Source organism: Ursus maritimus, unplaced genomic scaffold, assembly GCF_017311325.1.
Source record: "Ursus maritimus isolate PB19 unplaced genomic scaffold, ASM1731132v1 scaffold_11, whole genome shotgun sequence".
Lineage (NCBI taxonomy): Eukaryota > Metazoa > Chordata > Mammalia > Carnivora > Ursidae > Ursus > Ursus maritimus.
The window spans coordinates 31986772-32008824 of NW_024423453.1; the positions used below are offsets into that span (position 1 = coordinate 31986772).

The 22053-nt window shown below is 40.6% G+C and overlaps 1 protein-coding gene across 3 annotated transcripts in view; it reads left to right on the plus strand.

Annotated features, from left to right (window-relative positions):
• IL15 (interleukin 15) overlaps positions 1-22053 on the plus strand; it is a 75977-nt gene that overhangs the window by 37674 nt on the left and 16250 nt on the right. The window lies entirely within an intron of this gene.

A 22053-nucleotide genomic window follows, 5' to 3' on the forward strand; every position in this document is an offset into this window, starting at 1 on the left:
TACAGCATTGTAGTGGGCGATCGATATTTGTTGAATGGGTTACTTTGGGGTAAACCGATGAAATTTCCTTCTTTCCTTTACGTATTTTTCATCCAATTACAAATACAATAGAAGCCCTGTTTTCTGGATCAGGACCCATAGTTGTTTGGCATTGAAAAAGAAAAAGCATACAACGATCCATCTCTTCGTTGTGTGCAAAAGGTCAGACATTCAGCCCAATGACACACGTGGTCTCTTGTTAAATGGTAGCGTTATGTGATCCAGGATATGATTTTATTTGATTGACTTTGTGTTTTTGGCAATTCCCGTAGCACATTGCTCTGGGAATTATGGTCACCCAAATCAAATACCCCAACTTCGCCTTACCTCCTCACCATATTTCCTATGTGGACGACGTTTCTCTGCTCCCAACAGCTTCCTACAGCTTCTTTGCACTCTTTGGATGGATAATAACCTCCTGGGACCACTGTCCACAGAGCTCCCCACTATTAGATGGCAGTTCTCTGAACACACCTGCCTCTTATGACATATAAGAGGTAATGTTTTTATTTCCTTCTCACCGTGTGTTTCCACTCACATTCTGTAATTTGCTACCTGTTCCTAACTGTTGTCCATTACCCTGTCATCCTGACAAAAGCCTCATGGATTCACTCCTTTTCAATTTTATGATATGGTTTCTCTCTCTCAGAACAAACACCGTAGTTTCTTATTCCATTCCGAATAGTCCAGCCTAATTAACTATCTGCCCTTCTCTCTCAACACACATTTGTACTTTGGTAACTGCACAGTATTTGGAGCAGTTTCACAACTCAACAAATTGAACATTCACAAAGCACTTGATCTTTCTGCTTGGGGGCCAATATTTAATATGTTTCACTAAAGTTGATACCAGATTTACGTAGGTTTCAGGTCATTCTTCAGGTGCTCTTTGTTGTAGTAGAAAGCCACAACCTAGAGCACTTGGGACCTTTGTTTAACGATTAGGATGAGGATCCTTTTTGTTCTGGGTACTTAATGGTCACCCGAGGGCGCATAGAAATTAACAAGACTGCTTTTCACGTGTGCTTTGTAGAATCATCTGATTATTTTATTGTGATAGCTCATATAAAACTTCACTTTAATTTCACAAACCTGTAAATCTGTTCAGTTTATAGGGGAACAGAGGCAGAACTATTACCCAAACAAGTTTGCAGAGGGTCTCAGAAAGGTTGACTTACAAAATGTGTCAGAAATCTCTGAAGTGTCGTAAAATGAAGTGTTTAAAGGTACAGTAATCGCATCTTAAATTCTCCCTGCACGTCAAATACTGTGCCAGGCACATAGTGTGCCTTCTCATTAAAACCATTAAGGATTTGTGTTATTATGTTTTTCAGAAGCTCGGGAAGTTCAATAAATTTCCTTCTATATTATGCTGTATAACAAATGTTTACAAACTTAGTGACTTAACACCCATTAACTATATCACAGTTTTGGAGATCAAAAGTCCGACAGGCTCAACTAGATAGTCTGCTCAGGGTCTGAGGGTAGAAATTACGTTTTCTGCCAGGCTAGGCTGTTATCTGGAGGCTCTGGAAAGAATCCATGCCAAACTCATTCAGCTCGTTGGCAGAACTTAGTGGTTGTAGGAGTAAGGTGCTTATTTCCTTGCTGGTTCTCAGCAGGGGTCATGCACCACTCCTAGAGGCCACCAGGATTGCTTCTTACTCCCTCCAAGGCCTGTGTAGTCCTCCTTATGATTTGAGACTCCCTGGCTTCCCCTTCTGCCACCAGATAGGAAAAATTCTCTCTTTTAAAGCCTCGTGTGATTAGATTTGCCACCTGCTCCACCCCCTTCAATAATTTCTCTCTTAAGGTCAGCTGTGCCCATATAACATAACACAACCCCAGGGGTGATCCTTCATCATATGCACATTTAGGGTGGGATTTTTGGGGTGATGTGGAGTGTATAATTCCACTTGCCACATCCTGTTACTCAAAACAGTAATTCACAGGCTTGGAGGTCAAGCCCGGGTTTTAGTTGAATGATAGACCTTTGTGCCTGCGTCACATTGATCAGAGGGTTGGATGTTGTTATCCATGGGCATTTGGAGCCTAGTCTTATTGCTATGTAGCCAGACTGTGCTGGTGCCACATAGTGCTGTAAAAAGTACTGCCTCAGAGGGTTCCAACACAAGCTTTCCATGCACACTGGTCCTGTAGAACAGGAGACCCAGATGGCCCAGAATCACATACATTAGGTTTTGTTAGCTCTCCATATTTCTGTGATTCACACTACTGTTGGTTTAGTCTGCCCCGTTTGACCTCAAGCTTTGGTTTCTCCTTTGCACCCTGCTTATCTTATAAACACACTTTAAAGAGTCGGTTAACTAAGAGTCATGCTCATTTCCGTTTCTTTTGGAAGTTTGAGTGCAATCGTGGTTTTTATTTATATACTTTTAAGAAGCAATTGAGTTGGGTGACTATCATTCCTATAGCAATGTGCTAAAGATTGCTGCAAACTGCAGAAGATAGAAAGTCAGTTAAGAAAAATCCCATTCTTAATCAAATGAAGCTGCCATTGACTGGAGACCACATGGATTTTTATGAAGCAGAATACTTGAAGTGGTGCACACTGTGACAAAGGAAAACAGATAAGTGTTATTTTGTTGATTTTAAGTAACACAAACCGTTATATGGCATATATTTCTTGGGCTGTTGAGGGCAACTTTTTTTTTTTTTTAAAGATTTTATTTATTTATTTGACACAGATAGAGACAGCCAGTGTGAGAGGGAACACAAGCAGGGGGAGTGGGAGAGGAAGAAGCAGGCTTCCAACGGAGGAGCCTGATGTGGGGCTCAATCCCGTAACGCCGGGATCACGCCCTGAGCCGAAGGCAGAGGCTTAATGACTGAGCCACCCAGGCGCCCCGAGGGCAACTTTTTTTTTGAGAGAACCATTGATTTCTTTATTGGCATCTTTGAATCTTCTTATTTTCCTCTTCATTAAGACGATAACAGGCATCTGCTTTTTTCCCCATGACTTAACCAGGTCAGACAGAGCCTTATCGGCTATAACCTGCTCCCTTGTATTAGGAACAGTGTAGTTTGTGTGTGAAACAAAGTCCAGTACTGGTTTTTCTCAATAACTATGTAATTTGGGATAAGTCATAGACATCTCTGAACTTTATCGTCCCCAGCTATTAAATGAGCAGTTCTACGTTTCTATTATTTTAATCACATCTATGATATATTTTGGTCAGTTTCCTCATTGCTGGAAATATTTAATTTATTTTGGTTTGATTGCTTAGAAATTTGTTTGCTGGATCTCATAAAGACACATGAAAAATTTTATAGTTGAACGTGCTTGAATATTATAGTAAAATTCATTGGAATGTGTATGGAACTTGTCATACTTAAGTTATAGGATTGTTTTTCTTTTCTTCACACAAGAAAACTTCCCTGGATTTCAACTTTTATGCACACTTTGCTCTTCTCAAATAAGTGTTCCATTTTTTTTCTTGTTTCTCTTTATTTCACCAAAATATCTTTTATTTGGCATGTTATGAGTCACAATATATGCGTGATTGTTCTTTAATGAGAAATTCCTATATCTGCTCTTGAGGGTAAAGTACGGAATATTGAAAACACAGACATCGCGATGGCAGACCATTGCCAGAGTTGTTATGTGTTGTCTTGGCAAAGTTGATTTTGCCTTTCTTTGTGAAATATGTCGTATGAAGCACTGGTATTGCCATTCTTATGGGTTCTCCTCCAACTTGATGGCCCGGTTGTGACAAGTCAAAGCATCCAGTTGATATGTTAAAGTGTTAAAGAAAATTAAATGAACAGTTAAATTAGAAATGGGGTCTGAGCTATAACTTCTCTCCCTGGAAGGGAGGATATTATGGGCAACATGCACATAGGGAATGATTTTTTCTGGTAATAAAGTTTGGGAAATAGCAGCCCAAACAGAACAAGACTATTCATGCTGTCATTCAGTATGTAGAGAACAAAAAGAGTTTTCACTGTGGAAGAACCTATACTCCTATATGTTTGCAGCGATGCCTCAGTGCAAGAGAAAACAGCTGTTTGTCTGTTTTTCTTTCGGTTTTATTTTCTTTTTACACAGCCATTCCGTCAGTACGTGGCTTCATAAAGCTGTAGGATTCTGATAGGAAAACGACTGAGTCCATGTGCTTCGGAAGCCAATGTGTTGATTTTCTAGCTGGGTAGCAATATTTTATTATAGCTGGAGGGAGAGTGTGACTCTGAGTGTTCAAGGCAGGAAGCCGAATGCCACCAGCACCATGTCCACAAGTGAGCTATCTCCTGTGTTTTATGTGCTTCATTCCACTGAATGAATATTGTATCACTGTTTTTATTTTTTTGTTGTTCTTTGGCTATCAGAGACTTGTCGGTTGGTTCTGTGTCTGTCAAACACTTGATGGAAAGTTTTGTTGTAAAGCTTCCTTTATGGAGATGGCTTTATGTCTTGGCTGTAAAGGAAAGTCTTATAAAATGTGATCGGAAATTATCTTTATAAGTTGCCGCCCTGGGTGCCATTAAAAACTCAGAACCTGAGTGTTAGTTTTAACTCAGAGCTGTGTTTGCCCAGTGTATTTGGACACATCCTTCATCTGACCACTGTCTTCCTTACAGAACTCCTCTCCCACCAGCCTTCCTCAGGGGCCCCATAGTCTTGTTGGACCCATCCGTGCTGTACATTAGACCCACGCTTTCTGGGTGTCTTCCTTGGATATTTACTCTGCCAAAGACCAAATATCATTTATGGTCAGTAATTCACCTCTTTTGTTACTCTAGGCATAGCTCCCAAGGACTGCTTCGCACCAGGGTGTCCTTAGTGAGTATTAATCAAACATTTTGGGGGAGATTTCTTAACTGAAATTAGCATCTTTTAATGCCAATTCTTCTGTATTAAAACTTCTTCTTCTCCACCTACATTCTGTGGCCATGGCACCCTGTCTTTGTGGGCTGACATCTACGATATTCAGCTCAGCCAGGGCGCACCTAAATTCTCCCTGTAATTCTGTAACGTATTCGTGGTTGTACGTTGCCTTCCTTAAGCAGAGCCTGAGAGACGGCTTGTTTTCCATTAGTGTATATTTTTCTTCTTTCCCCAAAACACCTTTTGATTTTTCTCTGAACTCTTCCATGAGATGCACTGTGAAACATGGTTTCTTTCCCTCTCTCTTTTTCGTATGAGTTGGTGTGTTTAATCAACATAAGTAAAAAAGGAGGAGAAGACATCTTTTTTAAAGGGGAATAGAATCCTCTGGACTGCTTTGCCTGGCAACAGCTTGCTCAGCAGCCAAAGGGAGTCTAAACTATACAGGTATTTCCTCACATTTTCCCTTAAAAATAAATAAAGGGTACGTGGCAGTCCAGGCAGGCTGCTCCATTGTGCTTTAATGGCCCATGGTAGCCCAGCTGTTGAAATGCTCTAAGTGGGAAAAGAATTTTCTGTCATCTTCTTTGCTGCTAATGGTGTTTATTTTATGTAAATATTCAGTTCTAGCATGATAATGGGTGCCCAGGGGAATCAAAGTGAAATAACGGGCTTCTTAACATATTTCTCATTCCCATATAATTTATGTTTCCTATATGTCTAGTGGAAAGTGAGAAAACATTTTTTTTTCCTAAGGCAATTACTCTGCGTGGCCTTTTTACCCTATTATAGAGCCTGCTTTCTTTTCAGATAACAGAATCTCTTTGGGTGCTCCAGTGGAGTCATTAATTGGCTTGATAGGGGTTGTTAGTCACAGAAAGTCTATTCTCTCCGTTTGTTGTATGTAACTCCCAGACTTGAAGTGACCCATTTTGTTGTTCCTGAGACCAAGACTCATTATTTTCCTTTGGCACCATACAGACTGTGGGTTTCAATTTAATCCACAGATTTAGAGCTCATGGCGAAGTAATTTCTGCTGAGAAGTGATTTTTCTAGACAATTGTTGAAAATTTTTGATGAGGAGTCAACATTAGATACAACATTTGAATGCGTGTGCTCTACTATGGAGATTGTTAATGCAAGACTTCTAGTGTACCTTTCCTCCTTCAAAAATAGTTTCTGCTGAACTGTGGAGTTTTTTTTCTGAGTGTTTTTTCAGAGTTAATAGCAAAGGCAAGTTTAACTATTAGCTCCCCGTATAAATTATTAATACATTAATATCCAGCTTTGTTCGCCCTCTTCTTAAATTAAGATCCATATTTGTTGAAAGAAAACATGAGCAGTAGGAAAACTTTACTTACTGGTGATTAACTCTGAATTTTCTTTACTGAGTCTAATCTTGGAATATATTGGTAATTGAATTCCACAAATAAAATTAATGTTATCAAGTTACAGATTTTTCCCCATCAAACTTCTGAAACTGAACCAAATGAGAGTTCGTCCACTCAACGCACAGCAAGCCAGTGCAAACTGACACCGCGCTCTCACAGTGAACAAAGGTAGACTATTTTATTGGTGTGGCCCCACCCAGGAAAATGGGGAGCCAATGCTCAAAAATCCCAAATTCTCTGATGCCTTGCAAGTGAGGGTTTTTTGGTTTTTGTTTTTTTAAGATTTTATTGGGGCACCTGGGTGGCTCAGTCATTAAGCGTCTGTCTTCAGCTCAGGGTGTGATCCCAGAGTCCTGGGATCAAGCCCCGCATTGGGCTCCCTGCTCAGCTGGAAGCCTGCTTCTCCCTCTGCCACTCCCCCTGCTGGTGTTCCCTCTCTCACTGTGTCTCTCTTTGTCCAATAAATAAATAAAATCTTAAAAAAAAAAGATTTTATTTATTTGTTTGTCAGAGAGGAAGAGAACAGGAGCACAAGCAGGGGCAGCAGCAGGCAGAGGGAGAAGCAGGTGCCCCACCGAGCAAGGAGCCCGATGCGGGACTTGATCCCAGGACCCCAGTATCATGACCGGAGTCAAAGGCAGATGCTTAACCGACTGAGCCACCCAGGTGTCCCCAAGTGAGGGTTCGTCAGGGCAAAATCTCCCAAGGAAGGTGGACACTGCTGATCAGAGGCCCTGAGGGTCATGTTAGCAGAGGCTACTTATTCACTTTTGATGTCGCTCGATCTGGTCCTTTGGAGGTGTGTTTCGTTTCAGGAGACTTGGAATCTGAGAAATATCTTTGTCTGTATGTCAGAGATTTCATTAGTGCTGATTAACTACTTGTCCTATAGGTTACTTTGAGTGATGAGTAAGCATTCCTATCCCTTGAGTCTAGGCCTCTGTGTTCCTTGGCTGGTCTGGCTGTGCCTTGGCGGGTGATATGACCTCTAGTTGTTCATTCTTTCATTTGAACGAACAACATGAATGCCAGCTTCCTAGGTAGAGTATTACAGGGGCTATCCCTCAATCATACTGTGAGTGGAGTTGTGGAGAGATTGAATAATGATGAGCTTTACTAGCCAGGTCAAAATACAGAAACAGTACGAACGCTTGAGAAAGCAAATTAAAAAAAACTACACTTAAGGAAGCAACAGTAACAAAGAGGGCCACAATCCAGAAGTGAGCTCCTATTAGGCATATGTGCTGAGGAACTGGAAAATTTCATATAGGATCTGAACTAATTATGACCCAACACTGTACTTATCCAGCTAATAATTAACACATGGGCTCAGCATTAAATCAATTACAAATTCTCACTGTTGAAAAATCAAGTCTTTTCTTTCCCGTAAAAAGGGTGACTGCCGAATTACCAGGAATCACAAACTTGTTATTCAAGTAGAAGGACTATTTATCAGATGAGGGCAATAGTCTGATTAATAGATGAATGAATGGTCTGAGTTGTTTATACAGGCTGATGTTAAAACATGATATGTGACTTTTTTCTCTTCAGTTTTGCATTTAATGATTAATTTCTGTCAAGGACAACTGTCAGGTAACATTACTGTCTAAGAATCTGGAAAATCAAATCAGATTCCTCAGCTTCACTTACAGGTCACATGTAATCCTACTCCAGCCTGACTACTCAGATGTATTATATTGGTGAAAAACTTTCCTCTACCCTTCACGATTCTTGCGGCTGGTCTAAGAATTAAATTGACACGAGACAGATTAACAGGAGAAAATTAAATTGAATTCTGTATGTAGGGGGGCTCCCTAAGAAGCTGAGGCCGACAAGCAGTCAGGCAGTTGAGGCTTAGAGGCCATCCAGAGCTAAGGAGAAGGGGATGGGGTCCGGGACTTCAAAGGGAGGGAAGACGATTCACAGGAAGATGAAAAAGACTACATATTTGTTTTGGGAGGGGGTACTGAACAGGTGGGGGCTCCCTTTATTTATTTATTTATTTATTTATTTATTTATTTATTATTTATTTATTTATTTATTTATTTTCTTCACATTTTTATTTAGATTCTAGATGTTTAACATATAGTGTAATGATGGTTTCAGGAGTAGAATTCAGTGATTCCTCCCCTTCGTGTCATACCCAGTGCTCATCATAACAAGTGCCTGCAGAAGCACTGGTTTTGTTAGGTTCCTCCCCGTCTACCACCAGAGCTCATATCAGACTTGTTATCCATGCTGATAGCTTCCTTCCCAAGGCAGGTCCTCTAAATTCTTTTAGGTGGTTGGAGGGAAGGCCAAAGGTGTTTCCCTGGAACCTTCTGTTTCTTAAAAATAATCAACTTAAAATAATCCAGTGCCAAAGAGACACATTTTGGGGTGACACATTTTGCTTCCCTACAGTTTCCTCTGACCCCCTCCAATACTTTCTATTCAGTGGAAGCTGTTGGGTTTTCTCCTAATCAGATGGTATTATTTATGCTGGGTCTATATTAGCTGGAATATCCTACTTCCTATTCAAATTTTATTCACTTTTTTTTAAAAGTTTTTATTTAAATTTCGGTTAGTTAACATACAGTGTAATATTAGTTTAAGGTGTACAGTATAGTGATTCAGCACTTCATACGACACCTGGTGCTCACCACAACTCACTCTTCAATACCGACCGCATTTGCCACCCCATCCAGAAGCCTTCTCCTTTTGCAGCAGCCTACATTCATCTTTTATTATTCATGTATTCACAATCACCCTACAGATATTTATTGAGTATTTTCTGTTACAGGTGCTGTCCTTTCCTAAATGTGAATTTTTATTGCATGTATAGTCCTATCCAAGTGGTTATACTGAGTTTGTATTTGAATGCTTATTTTACCTCCACTGTAAAACTGAGCCCACAATGGTAATGATTGTGTCCTTTTTTTTTTTAAAGGTTTTATTTTTTTATTTGAGAGAGAGAGTGAGAGAGAGATAGCATGAGCTAGGGGGAGGGGCAGAGGCAGAGGGAAAAGCAAACTAACTGCTGAGCAGGGAGCCTGACAATGGGGCCTGAAATCATGACCTGAGCCAAAGGCAGCCACTTAACCAACTGAGCCACCCAGGTGCATTTCTCCCCCTCGCCCGCCTCGTTTTTGTTTTTAAGAGAAATCATGAAATAGTGTAAGACATGACCAGGCAGAGAGTGATGAGGCTGTTTCTCTGTCTTTAGTTGGTTGCAACTTTATTCTTGGATAACTCAAATCAGTGGACATTTACTAAGCTTCTGCCATATTTATTGCAATGTTAAGCACTATAGGAAATACACAGATAAATGTAATTTATGCATGTATTGTGGGCATCTATAAGAAAAAATCATTTCATGAAGCCAACAATCTAGAAGAAAGATCCTTAACCTGGGAGCCTGAGACCTTTAGAGGGCTGAATGTTTAATCTTAAGATGATTTTATTTAAAATTTTGGATATGTGCTTATGTGCATTTTTCTGAGGAAAGAGTCCATAGCTTTTACATGTTAAAGGTATCATTGATCATTAAAAAAAAAAGAGTTAAAAAGCTCATGACCTCAATATGTATAAAACAAGTACCCAACCAAAGAACAAGAGCTACAGACCGAAGCCTAAGTGGAATTTAGAAACAGGCAAAATGGTGTGTGACTGTGGTCATTTAGGGAAAGGCTTCCTGAAAGAGATGACTCTTGGAACATATGCGACATATCCTTTTGCCCTCAGCTTCCTCGTTACAAAAGAGGGTAGATTCTAGCATCTCTGATGAAATTTTTTTCTCAATGTGATCAACAAATACCTATCAAAATGCCAGTCACATCATAGGTACTCAAAACATCTGTTAATTCATCCTGAAATGAAACTTTAAAAATGTGTTATCCCAAACATATCCACTATCTTGAGTTGAAATTTTAAGATATTGTAACATTAGCTATCCAATGTTCCATGAATGAAAGGAAGACTTAGCCTATGTTTATACGCCATTGCTCACGGTCTCACTTGGCAGATGCGAATGTTTAATTCATTATTTCTCCTTTATTTATTTGTGGCACTTTTTAATACCTTTGATTTTATTATGCTTACCATTGTATTTTTGGGTCTCCTTATTAGTCCGTATGGTTTGTGGGGGCTAGGAGCTTTATAGTATCCGCCTGATATTATCCAGCACCTAGCACATTCCCTGAACCAAAAAAGGGACTCAGTGAGTGTTGAATGATAAATGAAAGGCTGCATATCAAAGTGCATCAAAAGAGTCTATAAATTGCTTATTTCAGTATAGTGTAGAGTTGAAAGAACATGAGCTCAGGAGCAGGACGTGTTCAAATCTTGACGCTGCCTTGTCCCCCACGAGTCACTGTTGGCAAGTTCCTTGAAGTCTTTGTCCTCAACTTTCTCATCTAATGAAAGTATCTGCCTCATACATTTACATGATTAAACCAATCGAGTGCTTGGAAGAAGTGTCTAGCACATCGTAAATAAGAACGAATCCAGGTTTGTCAGGCCTCAAGCATTTACAGTGTCCGGGCCCTCTTTGAGAGAAAGAGTACTAAATTATGAACACAGAATTAGTCAGCTAGCACATTTGGGGGGTATTATTTAGAGTGGGAAGAGCAATTGCAAATTACAGATACTAAAGGAACTGAAAAATGCCACAAACATCACAAAATGTTAATTTTGTAATAAATTTCCTAACTCATCTTTATATACTTTATTTCCTACAAATCTTTGTCTGTGTAGACTCAGGTGTCCTCTTTTAGATGATCACGATTTTTAATATTTTTTTATAGAGCAACTAGAGAGAAAATTTATTTTTTCCTATAGCAAAGTGGGTTGGGGTTTGTTTCTTTCTTTCTTTTTTTTTTTTTTTAAGATTTTATTTATTTATTTAACAGACAGAGAGACAGCCAGCGAGAGAGGGAACACAAGCAGGGGGAGTGGGAGAGGAAGAAGCAGGCTCCCAGCGGAGGAGCCTGATGCGGGGCTCGATCCCAGAATGCTGGGACCACACCCTGAGCTGAAGGCAGATGCTTAACAACTGAGCCACCCAGGCGCCCCAATGAGGATGAGGTTTGTTTCTTATTGATGGTTTAGGAAGTATTTGTTTACCTTGATAAGGCATTACTGGAAATATGGTATTTCTGATTACCCCACAAATTCCCGTCAGGCAGTCCTTGTTTAGAGGGAAGCGTCAGAGAAATGCAGCTTTTGGGTTTCACTTGACCCAATATTGGACAGGCCAGTGCCTCCACAGCTTGGCAGGTCCTTCCTGCTTCTTCTTGACTCCCTCTCCCTACCCTGTGGGCAGGTCTTGCTGTGAGAGATGCAGGGAGGGAGTGTAAAGTGGCTGACAACCTGGGACATCGTGGCCCGATGCGTTGTATTGACATCCTTAAAGTCACTGATAAGGTCCGATTCCTCATGAGGTCTGCTGGAGTTAGATTGTCATTGGAGTCCAAATAGATGGAAGGAAGTGTCGGCAGCCTGCCTAGCAAGCAGTTAGTCCCTGCTTGCTTACCCAGTATGACCTCTAGAAGGTAGAAGGTGACCAAAAGCTGGGGCCACCCACCCTCGGTGCCCCCGAGACAGGGCTAGGACTGTCGCTTCCCCATCATTGGCAATGCAAGACAGAGGTGTTGGAGCTCTGCTGATTTTATGGTAAATCTGCCAAGATCTCATTCTGAACGCTCAGTAACTTAGCACTTGCCATTATTATTTTACTCTTTCATTGCCAAATAATTTCAGTAAATCCCTAGGAATTTTGTAGTGAATGTCTTTTTTGATCGTACATAATTTTTTTTTTTAATTTTCAGAAATAACTCTTTATCTACTTTATCCCAAATAGGGTAGGATTTCATATGACCTGTACTTTTACTAAAAATAGATCTTAAAATAAGTTGTGCCAGAGAAAATTTATGTTTAATACTTCATGATCATAGTAAGATAAAATGATATTGACATAAAAATGCTGCACTTCCTTCATTCATAAATGTCATTTGTAATGGCTGCCATGCTACGGCCATATTCTCCGTAAGGGATGAAGAAAGATTTGGTTACCACCACAGCCCGGAGTGCTGCTCGCTAGAGTCTCGGGACATTTGTCTCTGGGAGAAACTCTCCTTGTCCAAGGTCATGCCCACAACCCAGAGGCAGCCTGCATCCAGTGTTTTGGGAGGAGGGGAGTGTTTTAAGGCCTTTTGCCAACTTGGTACCACTCCAGGGAGCCATCCCAGCTTTCGAGCTCCTCGAAGCCCAGTTGGTGAGGCGCAGTGGCCTCTGCCCAAGTGCTCTTTCTTCCCCTCCCTCACAGATACTGATCCTAAAGACATTTCTCTATATACGTCCTGCCCATAAATCTGTCAGAGCCTCCTTCCCAGAGAACCCGCGGTGAAACACCATCAATTTTTTAAGAAGCACAATCTTTTTAATAACAGCTTTTCTGAGGATGAGGATAGAGATCATTTCTAAGACACGACCCTATTTCAGAAACGTTCACATTGAAAAAATGTGCTTCTTGCATTCAAGGAGATGCGCCGTCAGAGTGCATGAGAGCGCTGTAATTGCTTGCTGTGTGATCACGTTAGCTGTGACCAATAACCTGAAGCAATTAGAATCCTTTCACTGAAGCCATTATCTGAAGAAAGGTTAAGGATGGCTGTTCTCTCTTTCCTCACTGCAGTTTTCTCTTTACATGCTCTCCGAGCTTGATCTTCTCTGAACTCACGGTTTTAAGCCAATGCAGTCTGTCTCCAGCCCTGCCATCTCTTAAGCTTTAATTTGCATAAAATGTTCAGGTCTGCCTGAACATTTTCTTTGGTATCCCACCAGCCTTCCGAAGTCAGCATTTGCAACACGGAGTGAGTCATCTTCCCCTCCCATGAGCCCTGCCTGTGTCCAATCTCAATTAGTGACCTCACGACCCTGACATCAAAGCATACAACCGGTTCCGCGTCCTAGACTCTTCCTCCTCCCTCACCCAGCATTCCCAGAGGGCCAACCAGCCCTGCCAATTTTGCTGGGCAGTATTACTACGATAACTAATATTGTGGCTACTTTTCAATTCCTATTGCTTCTTCCTCAGGTTAGGTCGTTATGTTGACAACTGTAATAATAACTGACCTGTTTTCCGGTCTTGCTTTGCTCACATACACCCTCCGCACATTGGTCAAGATGATCTGTATCCAGTGCAGATTTAATCACGCCCCGGCCCTCACGGACACAGTGAACAGCACATTCTCCCGTCAGACAGGGCTCCCCAGGACTCATCCCGGTCATCCTTCACGCTACCACTACCACTCCCTTTCTCTTTCTGACTTGTGCTGGGAAAGTTGCATGCTGGAGTTTCCCTTCCTATTGTTCTGTGCCTCTGCCTTTGCCCATCATCTTCCCTGTGCCTGGAAGGTCCTTTTCTCCTTCCCTGGATTGGCTAATTTTATTCATCCTCTCAGGTAATCTATTTTAGTCGTATCCTCGAGGATGTTTTCTCTCAACCTCTTAGTATTTATAATATTCTAATGAAAGTGTGCGTGTGTTTCTATAATTTCCTGAAGAACGGGGGCTATGGTTATTCCCCTTTGTAACCCTTAGTGCCGCGCACACAGGGGATACCCAGTAAATGTTGTACAGGACTGAAGAGTGAAGCCCAATAGGCCTCTGGTTCCCTTCGCCTTCACTGATCTGTTGCTTATTCAGTATATTATCAATATTCCCATAATTCTTTCTGGGATCTCTGTGTTGAAATCCAACTCTCCTCCCAACATCTTGACAAAATTGAATGTTTAATAATCATGAAACTTAATCTTTTCGAAACCGAGCTCCTGACTGTTTTCTCAGACCTCTTCCTTTCTGTTTCAATCAACGGCAACCCTGCTCTTCCCATTTCAGGCCAAAACCTTCAGAGTCATCCTTCGCTCTGTTCGTCGGTTTGTCGGGATATACACCTCTCTCCATCTCTGTTACTAGTACCCTGGGTTACTGTAGCAACCCCCCGGCTTGTCTCCCTGTGCCCACAGTCTTCCTCAATATGGCAGCCAGTGTGTGGCTTTTAAAGTCTAAGCCAATTCCCATTTTCCCTGTGCTCAACATGCTTCAGACAAGTTTTCCAGTTAAACCCGAGTCCTTACCTGATGACATACTTCCCCGCCACCCTCCCTTACTTGACCCTGTCCCCTTACCTCCTGGATATCTGTCTGAATGAGCCTCCTTGCTCTTCGAGCACGCTTCTTCCAAGGCGTCTTTGTATTTCTTTCTCTTTTTTTGGTCTTTGTATTTCTTGTTGCCTCTGCCTGGAAAGCTATTTCCTCAGATACTGTTTGCAGACTCTAGGGCTCTACTTCAATATCATGTCACCTTTTGTGAGGTCTTTCTTGCCATCCTACGCAAAATTTCACACATGCTGTATTTGCTCTTCTCTGTGGTGACTGAGGACACTGTCCGTGGTACTTCAGAATTACTCATTTTCACCTTTTTTTTTTCAGAGCTGTGTCCTTAGAAGAAGAGTTACTGACACATAGTAGGGACTCAGAAAATATTTGATAAATGTGTACATGAATGAAGGAACCAAGACTGAACTCAGATGTGTTCCTTGTCAGCATGTGTGATGTTGGGCAAATTACTTACCTTCTGAGTTTTACTTTCTCTATTTGTAATTTGAGGCTGATAATAATGGTGCCGCCATATTTTCTCAGAGGTTCCTGATGAGTTGCCAAGGTAGTATTAGTAGATGGTATTATGAATCGTTCCCATCTTGTGCAAGGTCTAAAGTGCTTTCCATGTAAAATTGCACTTAATCTTCACAGTAATCATAGGAGGTATGTTCTGTGCTCATCTCCATTTTACTGACTTTAAAAATGACTAAGGTATAGACATGTTTTAAGATAGTGAGAGAGCAGGCTTTGAACCCGGATAGCTGTGACTGCATATCGGTGTTCACAAGAGATTCCCATATGATTTTTCTTTTGGGGGATATCATTACACAGTATTGATATCAGATTTTGGTGCCCCCAGTTTTTTTTAATGAAGTGTAATTTTCATATTAATTTTGTCTTTTATACTAGTATTTAAAAGTATCGTTTTACTGCAGATTTTACAATTTTTCTCCTTTTATTATGATTTTAATCCAAAATTTTTAACATTATTGTAGCTCAATATGATTCTTTTCAGTAATCCAACATTACTGATTTGTGATCACATAACGTGGCAGGTATTATTTCAGATTTTTATAATTTTTGAGACTTATTTTAGGTCTGGCACATAGACATTTTAGATCTAGGTCATAGACAACTTTTATGATTGTTCTATGTGCTGCTGTGTAGGGCAGAATGTTTTCATCTATCTATATCTATTTAATATAAATACATACTACATAAAACATTATTCATTGTGTTTTTTAAATTTACCATAGGCAGTGGTATGCTGGAGAGCTCTAATTGGCTTGTGAAAGCCTTTCAGGCATTTAGTGAAGTTCTTAAACCACTGGTGCCTTGAAATGTGAAACATGCTCATGATGATTGATTGCAAAAAAATCAACATAAAAGTTTACTACAGAAAAAAAAAAACGAAATATAGCATTATTATAATTTCCAAACCAGAAAAAAAAAAAAGGAAAATAAGGCAAAGAAAATTAAGAAAACTTGAGCAATCTAACAGAAGGCAGTGGAGGCAGAAAAGGAAAAAAATTCGGTAAAGGAAGCACAGTAAAAAATACAAACTAAAGTGGCATGGTAAGCCTAAACATACAAACAAGTCCCTGTGCACATGCAAAGATGTGATAAAAACTATCTGGTTACTAAAAGAAAAGACACTTAGATTGAGTTTAAAAAGTAGAGAGGCAGAAAGGCAGACAAATTTTAAAATAGGCTATGTATAACAAATGTAAATAAAATGGTACAGAAAGCGTCAAAATGAAAGAACAGAAAATGATATGCTAAGCAAATATGAGTATAGTAATGATAATTCCAGGAAAATCAGATTTCAAGTGACAAGTACTAAGCAATACAAAGGATAATGCACATGGGTAAAGTTACAGTCTACGGAAAGATAAGATAATGACAAAACTTCACGCACCTAACAATTTAGTGATAAATTGAATAAAGGAAAAACTAATAGGAAAACAAGGAGTTATTAAAGATTTTAGAACATTTTTGAGAAATTTAAATACAAAAATGAGTAAGGCTATGGTCCATGGTAAGCAAAGCAGCTGGTTCTTAAAAAAAAAAAGCAGTGATATGTAGCATTGCCAGTTTGAGTTGTGTAAATACCCATGCCGTATGCTTAAAATGGGTATATTTTATTAATGCTGAAATTATACCTCAATAAGCTGATTTTAAAAGTGTGGAGAATGTCAGAGAGCAAGAAATTATTAGCAAGATGTAAAGAAGGTCCATTGGAAGTTATGTCTCAAGAAGTTATAATGGCAAATTTTTTCCAGCAGTACTTTGTAACTTGTAATTTGAATTTAGCAAAATTAAAGTAGCCGAATGATAAAATGCAGAAAGAACTTAGGGTGCTAGTTAGGGTAGTTTTACAGTGACTCACTGCGACACCTGCTGGATGGGGAAGCAAGTGTAGCTAAGAGGTTGATGGTTGCGAGAAGGAGAACACTAATGACAAACAAATGAAAAACCAAGTCCAACAAACATGGAATATGTGGTTATTATATTAAGCTAGTATGCTTTATGTGTTGGAGGTACAGTAATGGACAAGACAAACAGGGTTTCTAATCACAAGGTCTTACGTTTTTGCAAAATAAATCAATGAATGAAGCAGGTAAATACTTTGTACTTTAGAAGAACAGTGCCTTTATTTAGACCCAAATATAAATGTTATTTGTTATATGCTTCATATTTTTATATCCCACATCTTTTTCTATTTTTTTTACATTTTTACTTTTCCAAAATTCATTTTCATACTATTATTTCACATTCTGTGGATCTTATATTTTTGAAAGTCTGGTATGAAAGAATTATTTTTTGCCCTCTTTCTTGAATACTAAAATCTTTCTAGGTTCAAATTAATTTTCCCTTAAACTTTGAACATTACCTCTATTGTCTTTTAAGTACCATGATCAGATTCATTCTGATTCTTGTTTTTAAGTAACCTGGTTTTACTCCATGAATTAGCATGGTTTACTTTATCATGGAATTAGAGAATTTAAGTTAAAAAATACCATGTTTTTCATCTGTACTTTTTATGCCCCTTCAATGTGAAAGCTAGTGTCTTTTTCCAACTCTATAGAATTCTTAAAAATCACTTTGTAATTATTTCCTCCTCTTCATTCTCTTTGCTCTTTCTGGAGTTCCGTTTCAATCCTATATTGGAATTTCTAGATCTATCTCATAATTTCCAACTTTTTGTCCTTTTGTGCTCTGGTTTGGGAAATTTTCTTCATCTTTCCTAAGTGTTCTGAGTACAGTACTTTTGGAAAGTGGGCTAGAAGAACAGATCTCATTAACTATTCCTAGACAGTAGGTGAAATATTAGAGCTGTGCTATTCTGGGCTAGCTGTCCATTGTATCTGCCCTAGAGAATTATACTAGCTAGCATTTTTCAAAAACACTTACACAGCACATTTTTCAAGAACCTTTGCACCAAATGATTTAAAAAAGCACATGCACGTATTACTACATGGAACTGTGGCCAGAGCACATATGCCCTCCAGGTACATGTATGCATCATTGAGTTTCTTAGATGATAAACTTCCTGAAGTGTTTCTATATTCATTTTTTATAATACCAGCTATTTAATTAATGCTTTTTGAACAGTCATCATAACTAAGTGTTCAAATTTTATCACTGCCTTTGTCTTTGGTAGTATAAACATTTTTTAAAAAGATTTATTTATTTTAGAGAGAGGGGGTGCGCATAGATGTGCACGTGAGCAGAGAGAGAGGCAGGAGGAGAGAGAGAGAGAATCTTACGCGGGCTCCATGCCCAGCATGGAGCCAAATGTGGGGCTTGATCTCCCCACCCTGAGATCACGACCGGAGCTGAAGTCAAGAGTTGGATTCTTAACGGACTGAGCCACCCAGGCGCCCCCTTGGTAGCATAGACATTTAAATGGTTATGATTTGTTTAGGAGCATTTCAATATAATTAAGCAGTTTGTCTTTACTGTTCTCCCAAACTTAAACATTGGTTTTATTAATATATATATATATATATATATATATAAAATAAGTACTTTGTAAGCCTTATAAAAGTATTTTCAAAAGAAGAAACATCTTACTTAATCATTTTTTTTGTTGCTTTGATAAATTGTGAGATTTATAGGCCCTGTTAACATGTGTGGCCTTATGAGAGAATTAAATACCAACTTCAGATCTTATGTGAATTAATTTTTTTTAAATCAAAGTAGTACCCATGGTAACATACATACATAGTATGAGGTAACATACATAGTCCATATTGGGTTTTTTGTTTGGTTGTTTTTCGTTTTTTGTTTTTTTGTTTTAATACTGAACACAGATTGTGTTTAATGCAATTTTGTATTTGAAAATTTCATAATATTACTGTCAATTGAAAACAGCTTAAAAGCGATTACTGAAAAAAATGCCAGTACCCTTACTAATAGGACAGTTTGAGACATTTAAACGTATCACTTTCTCAACTATATTCCAGTTGGGACTAATTAAGAGATCCCCAGGAGTCCTAGCCCGTGGGTCAAATTCACCAACTGTCTGTTGCGAATGCATTCGCTGATGCGTTGTCTACGACTGTTCAGGGTTGAGTAGCTGTGGCTGAGAACACAAGACGGAGGCTGCCAATTCTTACTCTCGGGCCCTGTAGAGACTGTTTGCCAGTCCGTGCTTCATACACCCACGACGGTGTTGTCCACTCCTACCCACCCCTGCTTTCACACCGTTAGCCAATGACACACTTTCATCTGAGTGCACACTGCACTTGTTTCGTATGTCCTTGCTCGGGCTCTTTCCTCCACCTAGAGTGTTGTCTCTCTCTTAACATCTAACATCTATGCGTTCTTTATGATATGATTCCAGGAACACTTCCTCCGTGAAGTTTTGTAATAAACACAGAAAATCAGATTTCCTGGACGTCTCTCCATCGTGCCCCCTTACATAGACTCCGAAGTCCCTTGCCTCTCTCTCGCTTGTGCGTGCCGGCATACACAACCCCAGTTAAATACGGTTCTCCACCTGTGCCGGGCCTGCCTCTTCCTCGCAGTTTCATGCGGCTGGAGAAAGCACACACGTGCCGACGAATCTTCCTTTCTGACCATTCACGACCCCGGCCTTCCGATGGGCATGGCTCTCACACTGTACTTACATTTGTCCTTCTCCGACTTACCTCAATGGCTATTTCATATATTTTCCTCTGTCCTCAACCCCCTAACACTCCCTCCCTGTCCTCACTCTTTGTCGATGACTTTTTGTCCTAATTCACTGAGAAAATAGAAGCAACAGTCGAGGACATACACCACCACAGCTCTGTACCCCCCAGACACTGCATCTTCCCTGACCCTCAGCCTTCCTCCCATGACCGTGGGTGACCCAGCCACCAGCCCAGTCGTGCATGAAATGCCATTCTCCTCCCTTGCCTATTCAAGAACATCAGCTGGCAATGGTCCTTTCTCCCTCTAACATCCTCAGAGGTACAGACCTGCTCGGCACCCAGACATGCTGCTGTCCCCCCCACCTGCTAGTACCACTCTCCTTCTCCCTTTTGGAGCAGTATTCTGCAAAATCTTGCCTGCGTGAACATTTTTAAATTCTTTCCTCCCGTTTTTTTCCTCAATCCATTTTGGGCAGTCTTCTGTCTCCATCTCTCCCTTGAAAATGCTCTTGTGAGAGTCACCCCACACCCCCATGTTACTAAGCCCACTTCAGGGCTCAATCTGTGTCTTCTTCCACCTGTCAGCACCTTTGACGTGATCATCATTTCTTTTCCTGGATATAATTTTCATTGATTTCTAGACCATCACACTCTCTTCATTTTTCCCCTTTTCACTGGTCTTTCCTTTGAGTTTTTCTTTGCTGGTCCTTTTTTGTCTCTCTGACTAGTTAATATTGAAATACCTTGGCTCAGGTTTGGTCCTTTTTTCCACCTTTTTGTGGGTGATCTCAACCAGTGTCCTGAATCCCATGTGGATTTCAGGCTCAAACCACTTTCCTGAACTCAAGATTCTTGCGTCTATCTGCCTATTTGACATTTCCATGTGGATATGTACTAGACGTCTCAGACTCCACACGCCCAGATCAAAACTCCTGATCTGCCCCCTCCCTTCAAAGTATCTGTTCCGCCCACAGCCTGTCTTGTTTCAGCTGATGGCCGTGCCATTTCTCAGGTGCTCAGGGCAAAAGACTTGGGGGCATTTCTTTCTCAGATGCCCCACATCCGGTCTGTCAGGAAATCCTGTTGGTTCTGTCATAACAGTGTTTCCAGACTCCAACCGCGTGTTCCCGTCTCCACTGCCATCCCCCACATGGCCGGCACCGCCGTGTGTCACCTGCTTGGCTGTAGTCACAGGACCCCTGCTTCCAGCCTTGCCCTCCTGGCCCCGCCCTGCCCAGCCTGTCCTTAACACAGGAGCCGAGACAGATTCTTAACAAGGTCGTTCAGACGGTATCAGTTACCTGCTTCGACGAAGTGCTGCAGTGATTTCTCATTTTAGATGTTTCCAGTGGCCTAAAGGACCCAGTCTGACCCAAGCCTCCCCGTCTACCTTTCTGATCTCGTCTCCCACTACTTTCTCTTGCTCGCTCCCTCGGCCTCTTTTCCGAACCTCAGACTCACAGGCTTGCCGCTGCCTTTGTGCCTTTGCTCCTGCTCTTCCCTCCGCTTCAAATGCTCTTTACTCAGGTACCCTTGGGGCGCATTCCCTTGCTGTCTGTCCATCTTTGATCTGATTTTGTTCTCACTGAACTCGACCTACTCCAGATCGCAACTGCATCCTTCATGCCTTATTCTATATTTTCTTTCTCTTCTATCATTTATCTCTCTCTAATAAAACATTAAATTAACCAGTTTATGTATATTATAAATGGTCTGTCTTTCCCTCTCAAATCAAGGTGGTTTGTCCTCTTCATTCATTGATGTGTATCCCAAGGTCATAGAGAAATACCTAGCGCATAGTAAATACTCAATAAATATTTGCTAAATGAGTATAGGGCAGCAATGCTGTCTTCCATTCTTTTTTAAAAATATCTTATTTATTTATTTATTTGAGAGAGAGAAATCACAAACAGGGGTAGGAAAAGAGACAGAGGGAGAAGCAGACTCCCCTCTGAGCAGGGAACCTGATGTGGGGCTCCATTCCAGGACCCTGGGATCATGACCTGAGCTGAAGGCAGACGCTTAACCGATTGAGCCACCCAGGGGCCTGCTGTCCTCCGTTCTTTATAGTCACATAAGCATGCGACATTGGGTTGCCTTCATTTTTCGTTTTTGTGTGTGTGAATAGATGAATGTGTTTACCAAACTGAACAACACTTATAACTCTTTTTCCCTGCTAGACCTTTTAAAATTTACTCTAAACGTGTGACTAGGCGAGTAAATAATTAAACAGAATAAAACAACACAAAACAGCCCTGTGCTAGATTATATTTCCTCGCCAGGAAGGACTACAGTATTGGTTTGGAATGCAAGATGTGTACAATTATTTTCACAAGTCACTCCAGAATTAGAGCTCTTAGAGCTGCCCAGCTGTGTTGATTTGTCAACTCCTCCCGATGTCTTACCCCTGGGCGGCGACATCCTGCTAGCGTAGCGGTGTTGCCATAAGGTCAACAGCCATCCTGCAGTGACACCCAATCACAAGATCGGGGGGG